The following is a 15,242-nucleotide window of genomic DNA, read 5'->3' as shown; positions in this document are numbered from 1 at the left end:
ACAAAAATATGAGGGTATAGACAGGGTAAATACAAGCAGCTTTTTCCACTGTGGTTGGTTGGGATGACAACCAGAGGTCATGGGTAAGAGGGGAAGGTGAAAATTAAACAGAAACATTTGGAAAAGCTCTTTACTGAAATGGTCGTGACAGTGTGGAATGAGATGTCAGCACAATTGGTGAATATGAGCTCAGTTTCACCATTTAAAAGAAGTCTGGATGGGAGCCTGGATGGTAGGGGTATGGAGGGCGATGGTCCCAGTGCAGGTAGTTACATTAGACAGCATAAATGTTTTTTCGGCATTGACCAGATGGGCCAAATAGCCTGTTTCTGTACTGAACCTCTCCTTGTTTGTATGACAGAGAAGCTGGACAAACTTGTTTGGCAGGGAAAACTGGTAGGTGTGACACCGGAACAGCAATGTTTGGAGTTTCCGGGAGCAATTCAGGAGGTGAGTGATCGATACATTCCAAAGAAGTGGAAGCATTGGAGACGCAGGAGGACACAACTGACACTTAAATGAAAAGCCAAAGCCAACATAAAAGTCAAAGAAAGGGCAAACAAAAGAGCAAAAACTTTTGGGAAGCTTTCAGAAACCAACAGAAGACGACTAAAAAAAAATCAAATGAGCTCAGGGCGTGGAATGATGATTAATGAGTCAGTCATTAATGAGTCTTGGTAGTACCCAACAGTCTGAGGCATTTAGAGGAACAAAATATCTGGGGCCTCAATATCTCCTGAAAGCCAAGATACCCTGTACCAGTTATCTTTCAACTTTTATTTTGACAGGCACATACAAACTAGACACCCTCAAAACTTCACTTCTGAAGGCCTCCCACTTACAAAGTGCACCTTTACCAGAAAACAGCCTGTCCCAAACCACACTGGTCAGATCCTTTCTGACACCTTCAGAATTGACCTTCCTCCAATTTAGAATCTCAACCCATGATCCAGATCTCTCTTTTTCCATCTATATTTTGAATTTCATGGCATCATGATCACTAATTTCTGTCACCAACCCTAATCATTTCCTAACAGCTTATTTCACACTTCTATGTCGGGAATTCTATGTACTGATTAAGGGTACATTTGACAAACTCTACCCAATCTGGTCCTTTTACAGTATGGGAGTCCCAGTCAATATGTGGAAAGTTAAAATCACTTACTGAATTAACCTTTGTTTCTTGGCATGGTCTGCAATCTCTCTACAAATTTGTTCCTCTAAATCCCTCAGACTGTTGGGTGCAACCAAGTCCTAAAAATGGCTACAATATCATAATTCCCTGTCCTGAGCTCATCTGGCTTTCCTACAATGCTTCTTCAATTGCGATATACACAGTTCAGCACATTCATCGCACCATGCTCAACCATTTGATTGCTGACTCTATCTGAGGTCTAAACAACATCTGACTGGTGTCAAGAAAACAAACTCTCCCTCATTGTCACAAAAACAAAGGAGCTGATAGTGGACGACAGGAGGAATGGAGACAGGCTAACCCCCATTGACATCAATGGATCTGGGGTTGAGAGGGTGAACTGCTTTAAGTTCATCGGCATAAACATCACCGAGGATCTCACATGGTCTGTGCGCACCGGCTGTGTTGCGAAAAGAGCACAACAGCACCTCTTTCAACTCAGATGGTTGAAGATCTGGGATGGGGCCACAAATCCTAAGAACTTTTCACAGGAACACAATTGAGAGCATCCTGACTGGCTGCATCACTGCCTGGTATGGGAACTGTACTTCCATTAATCGCAGGAACCTGCAGAGAGTGGTGTGGACAGCCCAGCGCATCTGTAGATGTGAACTTCCCACTATTCAGGATATTTACAGAGACAGGTGTGTAAAAAGGGCCCAAAGGATATTGAGGACCCAATATTGAGTTGAGGAAACATTTTTTCACCCAGGGAGTGGTGGATATGTGGAATGCTCTGACCCAGAAGGCTGTGGAGGCCAAGTTTCTGGATGCTTTCAAGAAAGAGATGGATAGAGCTCTTAAAGATAGCGGAATCAAAGGTTATGGGGATAAGGCAGGAACGGGGTACTGATTGTGGATGATCAGCCATGATCACAGTGAATGGCAGTGCTGGCTCGAAGGGCCAAATGGCCTACACCTGCACCTATTGTCTATTGTGAACCCAGTAATGTGTCACAACTGTAACATGCTGTGAGGTTTCAGTGTTAATGTAATGGCCTCTCTGTAATGTATCACTGCTGAGGTTACTGTTTCTCTGTAGCAGCAATGTTTATGTTACGACTAGAGACAACAGGGTTTTGAAGTGCAGGGCTATCCAATGAGAGAAATCTTGTTCTTTCTTGTGAGTCTGGAAGGGAGATTTTTGTGGTCTTTTGCTGGGGAGAGTTGAGAAGACATGAATGGAGAGAGTGGGCCCTTTTCCTTTACTTTTTCTTTACTAACTCTATAGTCAAAGTAATAACTACAAAGCCCAATCATTTAATCGCATATTGTGTACTGTTTGTTATTTCAGGGTACTGATTTGTAACAGGGGACACATAGTGCAGCATCCACCCAAACGAGATTTCTTAAGTTTGGCCGGGCTGGGGGGCTATCACCCCCTATATTAAGCTGCTAGCTGAAGCGAGAGTTACATATGGTTAGATGCCTGAGCGAATCGCTTCACACGTTCACAGCAGGTGAACGGCCTCTCCCCAGTGTGAACTCAATGATGGATATTTGGTGGCGATGGCTGAGAGAATCTCTTCCCAAAGTCTGAGCAGGTGATCAGCCTCTACCCAGTGTGAACACGATGGTGTCTCTGAAGATGAGACAACCAAGTGAATCCCTTCCCACAGTCTGAGCAGGTAAACGGCCTCTCTCCAGTGTGAACTTGCTGGTGACTCAGTAGTTGAGAGGACAAAGTGAATCCCTTCCCACAGTCTGAGCAGGTGAATGGCCTCTCTCCAGTGTGAACTCGCTGGTGTACCTTCAGTTGAGATGAACGAGTGAATCCCTTCCCACAGTCTGAGCAGGTGAACGGCCTCTCTCCAGTGTGAACTCGCTGATGTACGTTCAGTTGAGATGAGCAAGTGAATCCCTTCCCACAGTCTGAGCAGGTGAACGGCTTCTCTCCAGTGTGAACTCGCTGATGTACCTTCAGTTCAGATGACTGAATGAATCCGTTCCCACAGTCTGAACAGATGAATGGCCTCTCTCCAGTGTGAACTCGCTGATGTACCTTCAGTTGAGATGAACGAGTGAATCCCTTCCCACAGTCTGAGCAGGTGAATGGCCTCTCCCCAGTGTGAACTCGCTGATGTATGTTCAGTTGAGATGAGTAAGTGAAACCCTTCCCACAGTCTGAGCAGGTGAACGGCCTCTCTCCAGTGTGAACTTGCTGGTGACTCAGTAGTTGAGAGGACAAAGTGAATCCCTTCCCACAGTCTGAGCAGGTGAATCGCCTCTCTCCAGTGTGAACTCGCTGATGTACCTTCAGTGCAGATGACAGAGTGAATCCCTTCCCGCAGTCTGAGCAGGTGAATGGCCACTCCCAGGTGTGAACTGACTGGTGTCTCAGTAACTGAAATGACAGAGTAAATCCCTTCCCACAGACTGAGCAGGTGAATGGCCTCTCCCCAGTGTGAACTCGCTGATGCACCTTCAGTTGGGATGAGCAAGTGAATCCCTCCCTGCAGTCTGAGCACGTGAACGCCCTCCCGCCGGTGTGAACTGACCAGTGTATCCGTAGGTTAAATGATTCAGTGAATCCCTTCCCACAGTCTGAGCACATGAACGGCTGCTCTCTAGTGTGAACTGACTGGTGTCTCAGTAGCTTATATGATTCAGTGAATCCCTTCCCACAGTCCAAGCAGGTGAACAGCCGCTCCCCGGTGTGAACTTGCTGATGTACCTTCAGTTTAGAGAAACAAGGGAATCCCTTCCCACAGTCTGAGCACGTGAACAGCTGCTCCCCAGTGTGAACTGACCAGTGTCTCAGTAGCTTATATGATTCAGTGAATCCCTTCCCACAGTCCAAGCAGGTGAACAGCCGGTCTCCAGTGTGAACTCGCTGGTGAGCCATTAGGTCAGATGAACAAGTGAATCCTTCCCTACAAATTCAGCAGATGACTAGCAATTTGCCCAACTAACTGGTGTGTCCACAGGTGGGAAGACCGACTGAATCCCTTCTCACACACAGAACAGTTGAATGACCTTGTCCCAGTGTAAACTTGCTGATGTACCTTCAGTTGAGATGACCAAGTGAATCCCTCCCCACAGTTGGAGCAGGAAGGATGATCGAGTGAATCCCTTGCTCCACTTCTTAAATATCTGGACAGAGACAGCAAAACTGGCGTGTTGTGTTCGAGATTCCCGTAGACAAATTCCTTGTCATTTTTAACCTGTAAAAATATTTACAAAATCCATCAATGGGTGTAGGACAGTATTTCAGATGAGATCCCTTGAGTTGTCAAGCTGTGAACTGACTTCACACTGTTACAGTGAAGTTCAACCCAAGGTGGAGAGAGAAATCATCTTCTAACTGGGCACAGTGCTGGTATCTGGAATGACCATCAAATTCTCTGATGCTCTTCCTGTCTCTCTAAGAATGTGGCATTTCTGCCATCTCCAATCTGTGACCTGGCTCAGTTTGACTCTCTCCATTGGCATTATTCCGTTCCCACTGAGCTGCATGGGTTCCAGGCCCCACAGTAACTGAAACACTCTCACACAAATAGCTGGCAGTGCATTCCACGCAGCCACCACTCTCTGTGTAAAGAACTTACCCCTGACATCCCCTCGGTATCTATTTCAAAGCACCTTAAAACTATGCCCAATTGTGTTAGCCATTTCAGCCCTGGGAAAGAATCCTCTGGCTATCCACATGATCAATGCCCCTCATTATCTTATACACCTAAAAAAGGCTCTAAACATAAAGAAGGAAATTATACATTGCTTTGAGGATTTGTTGGAAGTATACAAAATTATGAGGGTATAGATAGGGTAAATGCAAGCAGCTTTTTCCACTGTGGTTGGTTGGGATGACAACCAGAGGTCATGGGTAAATGGGGAAGGTGAAAATTTAACAGGAACATTTGGAAAAGCTCTTTACTGAAATGGTCGTCAGAGTGTGGAATGAGATGTCAACTCAAGTGGTGAATATGAGCTCAGTTTCACCATTTAAAAGAAGTTTGGATGGGAGCCTGGATGGCAGGCATCTGAAGGCGAAAGTCCCAGTGCAGGTAGTTGCAGTAGAGACCTTAAATGTTTTTTTCGGCATTGACTAGATGGGCCAAATACCCTGTTTCCGTACTGAACCTCTCCATGTTTCTATGACAGAGAAGCTGGACAAACTCGTTTGGAAGGGAAAAGGTAGGAGTGACAATGGAGCAGCAATGGCTGGAGTTTCTGGGAGCAATTCGGGAGCTGAGTGATAGATACATCCCAAAGAAGTGGAAACATTGGAAAGGCAGGAGGACACAACTGTGGATGAAATGAGAAGCCAAAGCCAATATAAAATCCAAAGAGAGGGCAAACAAAAGAGCAAAAACGACTGGGAAGCTTTTAGAAACCAACAGATGATGTCTAAAAAAAAAGTCAGATGGGCTCAGGCGGTGGAATTATGATATTGTAGTCATTAGTGAGTCTTGGTAGCACCCAACAGTCTGAGGCATTTAGGGGAACAAAATATCCAGGGCCTCAATATCTCTTGAAAACCAAGGTACCCTGCACCAGTTACCTTTCAACTTTTATTTTGGTAGGCACGTACAATCTCTACACCCTCAAAATTTCACTTCTGAAGGCCTCCCACTTACCAAGTCCTCCTTTGCCAGGAAACAGCCTGTCCCAAACCACACTTGTTAGATCCTTTCTGATACCATTAAAATTGACCTTTCTCCAATTTAGAATCTCAACCCATGGTCCAGACCTCTCTTTTCCCATATTTATCCTGAATTTCATGGCATTATGGTCACTAATTTCTGTCACCAGCCCCGTATCATTTCCTAACAGATCATTGCACACTTCTGCATCGGGAATTCTACGTACTGATTAAGGGCACATTTGACAAACTACACCCCATCTTGTCCTTTTACAGTATGGGATTCACAGTCAATACATGGAAAGTTAAAATCACTTACTGAATCAACTTTTGTTCCTTGGCATGGTCTGCGATCTCTCTACAAATTTGTTCCTCCAAATCCCTCAGATGTTGGGTGCAACCAAGTCCCAATTATGGCTACAATATCATAATTCCCTGTCCTGAGCTCATCTGGCTTTCCTGCGATGCTTCTTGCATTGTGATATACACAGCTCAGCACATTCATCGCACCATTCACAACACGCTGGAGGTACTCAGCAGGTCGGGCAGCATCCGTGGAAATGATCAGTTAATGTTTCCGGCCATAACCCTTCGTCAGGACTGAAGAGGGTAGGGGCAGAGGCCCAATAAAGAAGGTGGCGGGAGGGTGGGGAGGAGAGGGCTCCAGGCTCAACCATTTGATTGCTGACTGTATCTGGTGTCTGAACAACATCTGACTGGTGTCAAGAAAACAACCTCCCCTCATTGTCACAAAACATGCATCATTGCTGTCGCAGTTTATGTTCCACTGGATGCTAATGCTAAAGCAGCCATGAAAGACCTCAGTGCTGCTATTAGCAAGCTGCAGACATTGCATCCAGATGGAGCTTTGACTGTCGCTGGGGACCTTAATCATTGTAAACTATGGGGACTTTAATCATTGTAATGTGCTTCCAAGATTTTACCAAAATGTATTATGCACCACCACGTGGAATAAAACCTTAGATCATGTCTACACAAATGTGGCTGAGGCTTACAAACTCACTACCCTCCCCCACCTGGGACAATCTGACCATCTTTCACTGTTTCTGTTTCCCAAGTATAGCCCGGTCATTAACCATGTGAAACCCACAATGAAGACTATTAAGATCTGGCTGGAGGGGGCTGACTCTGCTCTTCAGCACCAATTCCAGCACACAGACTGGAGCACGTTTGCTGCCCATGCCACCAGACTCTCAGATTAACATTGATTTATAAACCAACTCTGTCCTTGAGCACATCAACAAGTGTGTAGATAGAGAGACATCACGAAAACAAATAAAAGTTTTCCCCAGTCAGAAACCATGGATGAACAGAGAGGTTCACCTCCTGCTCAAAGCCAGAGATTCAGCCTTCAGGTCTGGAGACCAGGAGGCTTACAGCTCAGCCAGGGCCAACCTGAGGAGGGGAATCTCTCAGGCTAAACACATTTACAAACAGAGAATCGAGGAGCACTTCAACTCCTCTGACCCCCAGCCCATGTGGCATAGCATACAGGTCATTACAGACTTCAAACCTCCTAGTACTGTGCCCCCTTCCAGCTCTGCTACCCTCCCTGATGAGCTCAATTACTTCTACGCTCGCTTTGATCGAGGGAACAAGGAGGTCACACTCAAAGCGGATCTCCCACCTGGTGAACTGTCTCTCTCACTTTCCACCTTCGATGTTTGTGGACCCTGAGCAGGGTGAATGTACAGAAGGCAGCTGGTCCGGATGGAATACCTGACCATGTGCTCAGAGTCTGTGCAGGGCAGTTGGCCGGGGTCTTCACAGACATTTTTAATCTGTCCCTGGCCCAGGGTGTTGTCCCCATAAGCTTCAAGATCACCACCATCGTGCCAGTGCCGAAGCATTCCACTGCCACGAGCCTGAATGATTTCCGCCCAGTTGCACTCACCCCCATCATTGCAAAGTGCTTTGAGAGACTGGTTCTATCACATCTGAAATCCTGTCTGCCCACTATCCTGGACCCCCATCAATCTGCCTATCGCACCAACATGTCAACAGAGGACACCATCTCCACGGCACTTCACTCTGCCCTGACCCACCTGGACAGCCCCAACTCCCACGTCAGAATGCTGTTCATTGACTTTAGTTCAGCATTCAATTCTGTAAGCCCCTTCAAGCTGATCACCAAACTTTGCCAGCTTGGTATCAGCTCATCCCTCTGCAATTGGACCTTGGACTTTCTGACTAACAGACCCCAATCAGTTAGATAACCTCTCCTCCTCCACTCTCACCCTGAACACCGGCGTGCCTCAAGGCTGTGGGCTGAGCCCTCTTCTGTACTCCCTTTTCACCTGTGACTGTGTTCCTGTACATGGTTCTAACTCCATAATCAAGTTCGCAGATGACACCACGGTGGTTGGCCAGATCAGAGGGGATGACGAGACAGCCTACAGGGATGAGGTCCAGCACTTGGCTGCGTGGTGTGCCAACAATGATCTGGCCTTTAACACCCAGAAGACCAAGATCATTGTGGACTTCAGGCATGCTAGGAGCCACACTCCCAATCTACATCAATGGAACTGTATTGGAGCGTGTATCAAGCTTCAAATTCCTTGGTGTCCACATTTTTGAGGATCTCACCTGGTCCCTGAACTCCTCCATCTTGATCAAAAAGGCGCAACAGCGTCTTTACTTCCTGCGGAGCATCAATAAAGCTCACCTCTGTCCCAGGATATGACAGACTTTTACCACTGTACCATTGAGAGCATACTCACCAACTGCATCTCAGTGTTAAACCATAGAAACCATAGAAAGTACAGCACAGAAACAGGCCCTTTGGCCCCTCTTGGCTGTGCCAAACCATTTTCTGCCTAGTCCCACTGACCTGCGCACGGACCATATCCCTCCATACACCTCCCATCCATGTATCTGTCCAATTTATTCATAAATGTTAAAAAAAGAACCCACATTTACCACCTCGTCCGGCAGCTCATTCCATACACCCACCAATCTCTGTGTGAAGCCCCCCCTAATGTTCCCTTTAAACTTTCACCCCTCACCCTTAACCCATGTCCTCTGGTTTTTTTCTTCCCTTGCCTCAGTGGAAAAAGCCTGCTTGCATTCACTCTATCTTATACCCATCATAATTTTATATACCTCTATCAAATCTCCCCTCATTCTTCTACGCTCCAGGGAATAAAGTCCTAACCTATTCAACCTTTCTCTGTAACTGAGTTTCTCAAGTCCCGACTACATCCTTGTAAACCTTCTCTGCACTCTTTCAACCTTATTTATATCCTTCCTGTAATTTGGTGACCAAAACTGAACACAATACTCCAGATTCAGCCTCACCAATGCCTTATACAACTTCATCATAACATTCCAGCTCTTATACTCAATACTTTGATTAATAAAGGCCAATGTACCAAAAGCTCTCTTTACGACCCTATCCACCTGTGACGCCACTTTTAGGGAATTTTGTATCTGTATTCCCAGATCCCTCTGTTCCACTGCACTCCTCAGTGCCTTACCATTAACCCTGTATGTTCTACCTTGGTCTGTCCTTCCAACCAGAGACATCCCTTCCTCTCAAAGTCAGGTGATCACTCAGACAGCTGATCACTGAGAGGAATTATATTTATTGGTCATTAAAGTTCACCCAGATTGGTGTGGACGGATTTGATGTGGAGTTCGGGGTGTCACAGTGAAAGGGCCGGACGGCCGAACTCTCTCCGTTGTCCAAACATCCTTCCAGGTGAGGCGACACTTCACCTGTGAATCTTCCGGGGTCGCCCGTTGTGTCCGCTGCTCCCGATGCGGCCGCCTCGACACTGGTGACACCAGACCCTCCGCAGCTGTGCAGGGTGGGGTTGTGTTTTTTTTGGGGGGGGTCGATGTTATTGTTCCCTTTTGTGCGGGAGGGGTGGGTTTTGGGGGTTGATGATCGGGATGCATTTCTTTTTGATGCGGGGGGTGGGGTGGGAGTTTGATTTTTCTCTCTGAACGACTTTCATGTTCTTTCTTTGTTTCGTGGCTCTCTGGAGAAGAAAAGAAACTCAAGAGTTGTTTACGGATACCTGCTTGATAATAAATTAACCTTTGAACTATCCGCTCCTAGCAGGACTTCCCGGAGTCCAAACATTTTCATTCCCATTCCCGTTCCGACGTGTCAACCCATCGCCTCCTCTTGTGCTAAGATGAAGCCACCTCAGGGTCGAGGATCAGGACCTTATATTCCGTCTGGGTACCCCCCGCCCCCCAACCCGATGGCATGAATATCGATTTCTCCTTCCGGTGAACAAATCTCTCCCTCACCCCTCCCTCCCACTCCCTCTCTTCCTCTCTGACTTTCCACGTCCTCTCACCTGCTGATCACTTCTCTCTGGGTCCACTGCTCCATCCCTTTCTCCTATTCTCCACTCTCCTCTCCTATTAGATTCTATTTTCTTCAGCTTTTCAGCTTTCCCACCTACCTGGCTTCACCTATCACCTTCCAGCGAGACATTTCCTCATCCGGACCGATTTTATTCAGGTATTTCCGTCATTTCATCTCAGTCCTGAAGGAAGGTTCAACTGGAAACGTCGACTGTTGACTCTTTTCGATAGATGCTGCCCGGTCTGCTGAGTTCCGCCAGCATTTTGTTTGTGTTGCTTTGGATTTCCAGCATCTGCAGACTTTAAACATGAGGAATTCTACAGATGCTGGAAATTCAAGCAACACACACCAAAGTTGCTGGTGAATGCAGCAGGCCAGGCAGCATCTCTAGGAAGAGGTGCAGTCGACGTCCTGAGGAAGGGTCTCGGCCTGGAACGTTGACTGTACCTCTTTCTAGAGATGCTACCTGGCCTGCTGCGTTCACCAGCAACTTTGATCTGCAGACTTTATCGTGTTTGTGATTTGCCTCCCTGTTATCGCTCCGGCCTTCCGACCACTGGTGGTGCTGCATGGTTCTCCGACCACTGGTGGCGCTGCACGGACCTCCGGCCACTGGTGGTGCTGCACGGACCTCCGGCCACTGGTGGCGCTGCCGCGAACATCCTGCTAACGCATGCGCGCTGCCGAATGCAGCTGCCGCTGGCGGTTTTCCGATTCGGGGCGGCGGTGAGTGGAAACATCCCCGGGTTTGTGTGAATCTGGGCCGCTTAAATTCGGAAAGTCCCGGGCCCGAGCTCTGCCTGACGGCTGGAGCAGGGGTGCAGTGCCAGTTTTTTGGGTGCCGGAGCTGGACGAGGGGTGATTGATAAGTTCGTGGCCTAAGTTAGAAGGCCTGAAGTTTACAGCTGTCGTTACATGTACGTGTAGTTCCGCTCTGTGAGTGATCATGCAGAAAGTTTGAAGTTAATAACTGTTGTGGTATTTCTGTGTCAGATAATTGAAAATTGCTAGGTTTTCAAAATTGACTCCTTCCACCTTAGGCTAAGAACCTCGATCTCACACCTAATCAGTCTACCAGCTCATTTCATGCACTGGGTAACTTCCTTCCCCCATTCATGTAATGAGCAGGTACACAAATTGGGTGTGACATATACAAAATGAATAGGGCTTCTCATAATGTCAACCACTAAACCAAGATGAAAGAAATATATGAATTCCAGAGCTCAATAGACAATAGGTGCAGTAGGCCATTCAGCCCTTCGAGCCAGCACCGCCATTCACTGTGATCATGGCTGATCATCCACAATCAGTATCCAGTTCCTGCCTTATCCCCATAACCTTTGATTCTGCTATCTTTAACTGCTCTGTTCATCTCTTTCTTGAAAGCATCCAGAGACTTGGCCTCCACTGCCTTCTGGGGCAGAGCATTCCATACATCCACCACTCTCTGGGTGAAAAAGTTTTTCCTCAACTCCGTCTAATGAAGTTTCGCTAAAGCCACGAATATTGCTGAATATTAGTATCAAAAGCGGAAGGTTGGCAACTCTGCCTCGTACCGTTTCTCTCACAGAAATGTTTGGACAGGAAGTGTATCTGTGAGTGTCGATACTCACAATATCCTCACACGTCGAGTACTACATGGTTAGACCTATACAGATTCTGTTTAGTCTTTAAATGTATAAAAAGTTAAAGAAGCTTGAATCTTTACATAAATTGTTGTCGTATCTATACGAATAAAAAATATCGTATTTGGAAGTGATAAATGTTAATAGGGGAGGAGGGCAACCATTTGGGAGGTTTGGAAATGCATTTCATCTCATTCATTGCCTCAGTAAGTTACTCTTTTTCCTATCAACACAAAGAGACAAACAGCCTCTTTCCAATCAACTACAGTTGGTGGAGCTCGGCCAAGGGGTTGATCTGCTATTAATGACAGTTGAAATGATGTAAAACTAGCTTATAGCCTGGAAATGTGTTTTTTTTCCCCCATTTGGCTTAAAAAAAATAAATTCACTTTATCCAGGTGTAGAAGAGGATTTGGGATGATTACCTTGAATATTTCATCAAAATCAGGCTGAAGATAAGCGAGCAGTGAATTTTTCTTTCATTATTTTGGACTTTTAACCTTAGGTATCGATGTTCACTCCTTGCTTAATACAGCTGCTACCTGGAATCCAATGGTACCCGTTGGAAAGAGCGGAAAAACGCTCACACTTGTGTACAGTCGTCCCTCGGCTGGAGAGAGACTGAGGATCTGTGAAATGGAGGGAGGCTACAGCAGGGCATGCTGGGAAAACAACGGGTCGAGCCAGGACGAACTTCACAGATACCTAAATAAAAAACAGTCACAGATCCAGGATTTCACCAAAAACGATTCACTAAGGAGAGGATATTGAATTGTGTATGGTAAGGGAAACAAAGAGGGTAGTTATGGAAACTATGATAATTAAAGAAGAGCAAGTACTGGAGCTTTTAAGGAATATAAAAGTGGATAAGTCTCCAGGTCCTGACAGGATATTCCCTAGGACCTTAAGGGAAGTTAGTGTGGAAATAGCAGGGGCTCTGACAGAAATATTTCAAATGTCATTAGAAACGGGGATGGTGCCGGAGGATTGGAGTATTGCTATATATGGTATATATAATTATCTGGATAGACAGGGTCTGATTAGGAACAGTCAACATGGATTTGTGCATGGAAAGTAATGTTTGACAAATCTTATTGAATTTTTTGAAGAGGTTGCTAGGAAAGTTGACAAAGGTAAAGCGGTGGATGTTGTCTATATGGACTTCAGTAAGGCCTTTGACAAGGTTCCACACGGAAGGTTCAATCGTTAGGTATTAGTATTGAAGTAGTAAAATGGATTCAGCAGTGGCTGGATGGGAGACGCCAGAGAGTAGTGGTGGATAAATGTTTGTCAGATTGGAGGCCGGCGACTAGCGGTGTGTCTCAGGGATCTGTACTGGGTCCAGTGTTGTTTGGCATATACATTAATGATCTGGATGATGGGGTGGTAAATTGGATGAGTAAATATGCAGATGATACTAAGATAGGTGGAGTTGTGGATAATGAAGTAGGTTTTCAAAGCTTGCAGAGAGATTTAGGCCAGTTAGAAGAGTGGGCTGAAAGATGGCAGATGGAGTTTAATGCTGATAAATGTGAGGTACAACATTTTGGTAGGACTAATCAAAATAGGACATACATGGTAAATGGTTGGGCATTGAAGAATGCAGTAGAACAGAGGGATCTGGGAATAATGGTGCATAGTTCCCTGAAGGTGGAATCTCATGTGGATAGGGTGGTGAAGAAAGCTTTTGGTTTGCTGGCCTTTATTAATCAGAGCATTGAGTATAGGAGTTGGGATGTAATGTTGAAATTGTACAAGGCATTAGTAAGGCCAAATTTGGAGTATTGTGTACAGTTCTGGTCACTGAATTATAGGAAAGATGTCAATAAAATAGAGAGAGTACAGAGAAGATTTACTAGAATGTTACCGGGGTTTCATCACCTAAGTTACAGAGAAAGGTTGAACAAGTTGGGTCTTTATTTTTTGAAGCGTAGAAGGTTGAGGGGGGACTTGATAGAGGTATTTAAAATTATGAGGGGGATAGATAGAGTTGACGTGGATAGGCTTTTTCCATTGAGAGTGGGGGAGATTCAAACAAGAGGACATGAGTTGAGAGTTAAAGGGCAAAAGTTTAGGGGTAACATGAGGGGGAACTTCTTTACTCAGAGAGTGGTAGCTGTGTGGAACGAGCTTCCAGCAGAAGTGGTTGAGGCAGGTTCGATGTTGTCATTTAAAGTAAAATTGGATAGCTATATGGACAGGAAAGGAATGGAGCGTTACGGGCTGAGTGCGGGTCAGTGGGACTAGGTGAGAGTAAGCATTTGGCATGGACTAGAAGGGCCGAGATGGCCTGTTTCCGTGCTGTAATTGTTATATATCGTTATATGGTTAACCCTACCCCTCTGGAGTCTCTCACATCAGAAACATTTCTCTCATCGGGAAATGAGGCAGAATATGTGGAGTTCACAGGGTCACATCGACAGACTAAATTACCGACATTCGGTGAATACCCTGGAGCTGGGCAGTGAGGGACATTGATAATGATGGGAACTCCGATCAGTGATTTACCGAAGGGTTTAATGTTTCCTGAAATATTCGAGTGAGAGAAATTCCCTCAGACCCACAGTTTGAATCACTTTGTTGATCAACTTGTTTGTTTGTGTTCAGACTTGGGAGGAATAAACTGGGAGATTCAGGAGTGAAACTGGTGTCTGCGGCTCTGAGGAACCTGGAGTGTAAAATACAGAAACTGTGGTAAGTACCAGACTGTGGGAGATTGTGTTTTCGGTCACTGGGTGTCTGACACTGAACATTAATGCGATCAGTAATTGTGTTACTGATAAACACTGGGGATTTGTACCGTCTCCTGTCTCTCTGTGTCCTTCACCCTCACTCTCTCTCATCTCCAGGCTGTGGGATGTCGGTCTCACAGATTCTGGTGCCGAGGATCTCGTCTCCACTCTCAGTACAAACCCATCACTGACGGAGCTGGACCTGAGTGGTAATAAACTGGGAGATTCAGGAGTGAAACTGGTGTCTGCGGCTCTGAGGAACCCGGAGTGTAAAATACAGAAACTCTGGTAAGTACCAGACTGTGGGAGATTGTGTTTACAGTCACTGAGTGTGTGACACTGAACAATAATGTGATCAGTAATTTCTTTATTAACCTTTTTATTGATTTAAAAGTATAAATACAGTAAAGAGGAGAATTAGTTCAAGTATATATATCAGTAACAATATAAACCAAGATTAAGATAGACATTGTCAAAGTCATAGATATTAAACTAGTATAATATATAATAAAAGAAAATGAAAATAACAATTCTCCTCTTAACCAGTTTATGAAGAGAAAGGAAAAAACATTGGGTTTTAAATGAAAAAGGAAAAAAAACACTACACTATAACAAAACAAAAAAAGGGGGACTGGGCATCTCATTTTGAGGATACGACCCAAAAAGAGAGAGAGAGAGAGAGAGAGAAAGACTTTCTGATCAAATCTAAAACTTCGATTAAAGAAAGATCGTAAGAGTAATAAACCAAATTAAATGAAAATATTGG

The 15,242-nt window shown here is 45.4% G+C and overlaps 1 protein-coding gene across 1 annotated transcript in view; it reads left to right on the top strand.

The window, feature by feature from the left end:
• Positions 1-15,242, top strand: part of LOC140207432 (uncharacterized) — an 89,622-nt gene that overhangs the window by 51,082 nt on the left and 23,298 nt on the right. The window lies entirely within an intron of this gene.

The sequence above is a fragment of the Mobula birostris genome, chromosome 13, assembly GCF_030028105.1.
Source record: "Mobula birostris isolate sMobBir1 chromosome 13, sMobBir1.hap1, whole genome shotgun sequence".
NCBI classification, from domain to species: domain Eukaryota; kingdom Metazoa; phylum Chordata; class Chondrichthyes; order Myliobatiformes; family Myliobatidae; genus Mobula; species Mobula birostris.
This window is presented reverse-complemented; position numbering and strand designations above follow the sequence as displayed.